Here is a 6,767-nt window from a genome sequence, read left to right on the forward strand (position 1 = left end):
TAGATTACTCTTATATAATTGTTATGTGTTTGTCTCTTCTCCTCTTCTTCTGGTTGATTATCATATATATATATATATATATATATATATATATATATATATATATATATAATATTTTATTTAGTAGTTTCACGGTATTGAGATGTTACATTTCTCATTTTTAATTTAATGTTAGTCCATGATAGTCTTTTTATTCAATTTATAAATATTAAGTAGTGAATAATATGAAATACTACCTTATAAAAAGTGGCTCCAAAATTAAGATCATTAAAAAAATGAATCGCTTAAAAAGTAAAAAGAAATTAATGATCAATTAAAAGAAATAACCAATAGTAAGTAAGGAGTTTTGGTCATAAAAAAATAACATATTATGATGGAAGGCCATAATTTGAAGGTATCCTAAACTCCTTAACTAAATTAATTGACACTTTTTTTTTGTTTCTGAGTAAAGTCATGAGCATGAGCAAGAGCAAAATAAAGAATAAAGAAGTGAAACAATTGCTCTAAAACTGTGTGGTGACAAGCTATGTGATTCTACTTGTATCCTTTGTTACTTGAATATTGACACCCATATATTATACTCGCTTATGCAATTGGAAAATTGAAAAATTAAACGTAATGCAGCTGAGAGAATAACTATTGGGTTATAAAAAAAAAGTTGTCCTTAGAGATTAATTAAATATCTATCAGTGCTGAATTCTTTCTGTGGCCTTTTGGGAGGAAACAGGTTCTTCAACGACTTTAACATACTTATTCTTTTAGATCAAAACTTGACGAGAAGTCTCTTTATGAGGCTTGACATAGGTCTAACAAGCTGTCACTAAACTTGATGCGTATGTCTATGGCAGAGAATGTAAAGTCTTCTATGCCTAAAATAGAAAACGCAAAGGAATTCATGAAACTGATTAAGGAGTACTCACAATCAGACATAACTGACAAGTCTATTGTAGGAACTCTTATGAGTGAGCTGACTACCAAAAAGTTTGACTGGTCACATCCCATACATGACCATGTAACTAGAATGACTAATATAGCAGCAAGATTAAAGTCAATGGGAATGGAGGTGAATGAGTCTTTTCTGGTACAGTTTATCATGAACTCTCTTCCTCCTGAATTTGGCCAGTTCCAAGTGACCTATAACACTCGTAAGGATAAATGGAACTTTCAAGAAATCAAAGCCATGTTGGTACAAGAGGAAGGGAGATTGAAGAAAATGAAAGATCAATATATCCATCTCATAACTCATGAAGGTGCTAGCTTCAGTAAAGCCAAATCAGGAAAGAAGAACAAGAAGGACAAAGCCCCAATGAAAGTGAATAAGGGCAATATCCAGAAGGACCATAAATGTTTCTTTTGCAAGAAAGTAGGCCACTTCAAGAAAGATTGTCCGAAAAGAAAATCTTGGTTCGAAAAGAAAGGTACTTTTTATGTTTCTGTAAGTTTTGAAGCAAATATAATTGAAGTGCCTAATAATACCCGGTGGTTGGATTCTCGAGCTACCACTCATGTTTCTAATATTATGCAGGGATTCCTTTCAATCCAGCCCATAAAGGAACTGAAAAGTATTTATATATGGGGAACAGAATGAAGGCACTGATAGAAGGAATTGGGACTTACAGATTGATTCTAGACACTGATTGTTGTCTGAATCTTGAAAAGTGTCTCTATGTTCCTGGTTGTGCTAGGAATTTAATTTCTGTTGCAAAGTTGGATTATTTAGGTTTTAACTTTAAGATTGAAAATGATATTTTTCATTTGTATAAACTTTCGTACTATTATGGTTCTGGTACATTATTGGATGGTTTATATCGTTTAAATCTTGATGTTAATTTTTCTGAATCCCTGTTTAATGTTGAACATGTTGTTGTAGAAATTGTGGGGCAGGAAAAGAATGTTCTGCTTTCTTATGGCATAAAAGATTGGGTTACATATCCAAAGAAAGGATTTTGAGGTTAGTGAAAAATGAAATTTTACCTCAATTGGATTTTGATGACTAGGATGTATGTATTGATTATATTAAGGGTAAACAAACAAAACACATATCAAAATATCCCGCCACAAGAAGTAGTCAACTTCTTGAGTTAATACACACTGATATTTGTGGTCCTTTTAACATTAAATCCTGGAGTGGTGAAAAATATTTTATCTCCTTTATTGATGATTTCTCACGTTATTGTTATATATATACATATATATATATATATATATATATATATATATATATATATATATTACATGAAAAATCTCAATCAGTGAATGCCCTTGAGGTGTTCATAAATGAGGTGGAAAGACAATTAGATAGAAAAATAAAAGTGGTGAGATCTGATAGAGGTGGTGATATTATGGTAAAACTGATGAGAGTGGACAATGTCTAGGTCCATTTGCAAAGTTTCTTGAAAGTCGGGGTATATGTGCATAGTATACAATGGCCGGTACACCACAAAAAAATGGTGTAGCAGAAAGGCGGAATCGTACTCTTATGGATGTGGTTATGAGTATGTTAAGTCATAGTAATATTCCTTTATCTTTGTGGATGTATTCATTAAAGACTGTTGCATATCTAGTTAACAGGGTTCCTATCAAAGCAGTTTCTAAAACTCCTTATGAACTATGGACTGGAAGGAAACCCAGTTTGAGACATCTTCATGTTTGGAGTTGTCTGACAGAAGTAAGGTTATACAATCCACATGAAAAGAAGCTTGATGCAAGAACCATTAGTGGTTACTTCATCGGTTATCCTGAAAAATCAAAGGAATATAGATTTTATTGCCCTAACCATAGTACAAGAATAGTTGAGTCTGGAAATGCTCGGTTCATTGAAAATGGTCAATTTAGTGGGAGTGAGGAATCACGAATAGTGGATATTCAAGAGCATACTGATAGTGTTTCTACATCTAATGTCTCTTCTAAAGTTGTTATCCCTCTTATTGTATCACAGTCACATAACAAGCAAAGACAACAAGTTAATGTTCCAATCCCACAAAATGAACATATAAATGTTGAGCCAATTAACAATGAGCAAGTCACAAATGAGCAAGTCATAAATGAACAATTGATAGAGGAACCACAAGAAGCAGCATTAAGAAGGTTTGTAAGGGAGAAAAGACCTGTTATTTCGAATGATTATGTGGTTTACTCTATTGAACATGAATGTGACTTAAGCATTGATGAGGATCCAGTCTCTTTCAAACAAGCCATGGAAACTAATAATTCAGAGAATTGGTTGAGTGCTATGAAAGAAGAATTGAAATAAATGGATGACAATAAAGTATGGGATCTAGTTGAATTGCCTAAGGGTTCAAAAAGAGTCGGTTGTAAATGGGTCTTTAAGACTAAACATGACTCAAAAGGAAATATTGAAAGGTATAAAGCTAGAACTTGATTGGGAGTTTGATGTATGCTCAAACTTGTACTCAGCCAGATATCAGTTTTGTTGTTGGAATGTTAGGCCGATATCAAAGTAATCCCGGAATGGATCACTGGAATGCTGCAAAGAAAGTTCTTAGGTACTTACAAGGTACCAAATAATACATGCTCACCTACAGAAGGTCAGATCATCTTGAGATGGTTGGCTACTCGGATTCAGACTATGCTGGATGTGTGGATTCAAGAAAATCCACATTTGGGTATTTATCTATTAGCTAGAGGAGCAATTTCTTGGAAAAGTGCAAAACAATCAATCATTGCTACTTCCACCATGGAGGTTGAATTTGTGGCATGCTTTGAGGCCACGGTTCATGCTTTGTGGTTGCGGAACTTTGTATTGAGGCTTGGCATTATTGACAATATTGTTAGGCTGATAAGGATTTATTGTGATAATTTCACAGTCGTTTTTTTCTCTAAAAATGACAAGTACTCAAAGGGTGCTTAACACATGGATTTGAAATACTTGTCGGTCAAAGAAGAAGTGTAGAAACATAGAGTGTTGATTGAGCATATTGGTACTGATTTGATGATAGCAGATCCGTTAACTAAAGGACTACCGCCCAAAACTTTTATTGGCCATGTTGAAAGTATGAGCATTATGGATAAGTCAATATTAACATGATGATGTTATCTATCTATATAGATATGTATAGTTATATGCTTGTACTGTCATGACACTTGTGAATTCAATTAAAGTTATGTTTCTCTTTATTCTATTGTTATCCACATTAAGTTATATACATGTATTATTGATTGTGGTAACATGTTATATCTCTTTTTAGAGACATGAAAGTTATAAGATTGATTAAAATTATGTTGAGTTGGTTTGATTATGTGATACATGGAAGGAATCTTGTCGTTCATGACTTTTGCCCGCCATGATCCGATCATTTCAATTCATATAAGGATGATGACTTGATAATTCTAATGAATGGTGCGCACTTAAAGTTTAGTTTTAGATCTTCAAGTCATCACATGAACCAAGTGGAAGAATGTTAAATTATATTAATATTTAAGATTGGTTCATGTAATTTAAAGTATAATTTTGATGTACAGATTATAAAGTGATGATTATTAGAATATAAGGTATTAAAGTTATAGGGATTATTTTAGAGTTATTAAAATTAATCCCTCTCTTCTCACTTCCATAAAGGGCATTTTGGTATTTTATTAAAGTTGATTAAATATCATAAAAGAGGGAAAATGTTTGACTATGGTTGACGGGTTAAGTTTATGAAAGAGAGAAAGAAAGGTTACATTCTCTGAAAAGAAAAGAAACTATGACTTTTTGACAGAGAAAAACATCCTTGGCAATTTCTATATCATCAAGAAAGCATTAAAGAGGAGTAATGGAAGAAATTGTACAATGGATCCAAGTAAGTTCTTTTCTACTGTGTATGAGAGAATAGTGAGTATTATGAAAATCTAGATCCTGTGTGTGTTTTTCATTCAATTGAAAATTAAAGAATTGCTTACGGAAGAATCCAAGGAAGAGCTAGCTAGGGACAATGGTGCTTTTGTTAAATCAGATGCCATGTTCTTGATCTTGGATGACTTGAGAGTCCTCCAAAGTTCTGTTGGTGACTCTGTCCAAACGTTTCTCAAGCATCGACACAAAGACATCAGCAACCTCACAGAAAGATCTCAAAATGTTGGCATCAAGGAGGTAATTGTTTTTAATACATTTCTAATCAAACTTGTAAAAAAATAAGGTAAAATCTGAGGAGTTTAACCCTTCGTATTTTTTTGAGGAGTATGTTTCAGTCGCGTGCCCTTAAAATATTGAGCATGAATATGTATCAGGGAAAGTAATAGGATTTGATATGTGGATGGAGAAAATACTTTGGATATTAAAATAATTATTTTGTGGTATAAAGTTAAGATATTTTCAGTTCAAGATATTTTTCTGATTAATTGCTCAACTGATAACCTTCCTAGACTTCCTTAATTAGCTTGGTTTTGGTTGTATTTTCAGATATTGAGCATACTAAAGCAATCCTTAATCTCCAAATCTCCTCTGAGTGATGTATTATTGAAAAATGAAGAATATAAGAAATACTCTTCCTCACAATATACCGGTCCCATTCATTCCAAAGGTCATGTAAAAGTCAAAGTAATGGTGAGCAAATCAAAGAACAAGATTTTATTTGCTGAAGTAGATGGAGATTTTGTTGACCTTCTAGCCAGCTTCCTGACAACACCTATTGGATCTATTGTGAAGCTTATGAAAGGAAAATTGTGCTTGGGAAGCATTCGTAACTTACAAAAGTGTGAAGCGTCTCAATCCATCATGGTTTGTAAGATCATCTAACGAATCTTTAAAGAATATAAAGGTTGCTCCTCATTTTGGTTGTAAGAGCAATCCATTAGAAGAGGACGATTCTCCTGAATATTGGTATGGCCCTGTAGTGGAGAAAGATAATGAGGGGCGTACAATGATTTCAAAGAGAAAAGATATGTTACGAGATCCAAAAAAAGTGAAACTTTTTGACCCAAGATGTTCTGATGGAGCAAGAGAACCTCCTGTGGGATTTATGAATAGGCCATGTCTATTTGTTGTGACCGATGATCTGGAAGTGAAACCAATGACAAATGCTTCTAGCATTTCGCATTTGAAAGAGCTTGGAATTGTGAAGTTGAATGATTTGGAGGAACATTTTATTAAAGTCAGAAAGTCACATGAGGTAATATTCTCAATCAACTCTTTAATACTTGTTCAACCACAATAGTGATGGTTTTAATTAATCTAATAAAATAATTGGCTATAAAAAACTGTGTACAACATTTCTTCCTTTTCAATTTATAATTGACATTCATTGAATCTATTTTTGTCAGGCAGTAGACCTTTTGAGGGTTTCTTTGACATCCAATGAAGCTGCTTTGACAAAAAGCCTATTCTCCCAAATGTGGATATGTCAAAGATGCATCCCTTGCTGGGGTGTATTTGGAAGTCGACACCAAATTAAAAAAGAAATAAAAAAGGAAGAAAAAGTGGTACCAGTTAAAAAAAGGCATGACGAAAGAGAAAAAGATAAGAAAGAAGTGAAGTAGAAACAAAAAGGAGGTACAAGAGACAATAGGTATATGTTATTGATAAATTCTGAAAAAGTCAGAGGAAGAAATCAAGCCTAAACTAACGAAGATTGAAAATGGGTGTTGTAGTGCATTGTTGTAATATATTGATGCGTGAAATAGTTATGTTCAAGTAAATTGGACGACCATGTAACATTTAATACAATTTTGATTATTGAATTAAATTACAAAGCTATACGAATAACTAATTTAGAAAAACATTACAAGGTTTTAGCACGATTTTTGCAACGAAATCTCATATTAGGATG

At 32.9% G+C, this 6,767-nt stretch overlaps 1 pseudogene across 1 annotated transcript; it reads left to right on the forward strand.

Moving 5' to 3' along the window:
- Window positions 1–3,338: 3,338 nt before the first annotated feature.
- Window positions 3,339–6,526, forward strand: LOC148191355 (uncharacterized; annotated as a pseudogene). The gene is made up of 5 exons (XR_015782774.1): window positions 3,339–3,395; window positions 3,449–3,790; window positions 4,856–5,092; window positions 5,402–6,110; window positions 6,262–6,526. The product of XR_015782774.1 is annotated as an uncharacterized LOC148191355 (transcript).
- Window positions 6,527–6,767: the final 241 nt, after the last annotated feature.

The sequence above is a fragment of the Vigna umbellata genome, chromosome 11 (genome assembly GCF_029865625.1).
Source record: "Vigna umbellata cultivar VRB3 chromosome 11, Vumbellata_1.0, whole genome shotgun sequence".
Classification (NCBI taxonomy): Eukaryota; Viridiplantae; Streptophyta; class Magnoliopsida; order Fabales; family Fabaceae; genus Vigna; species Vigna umbellata.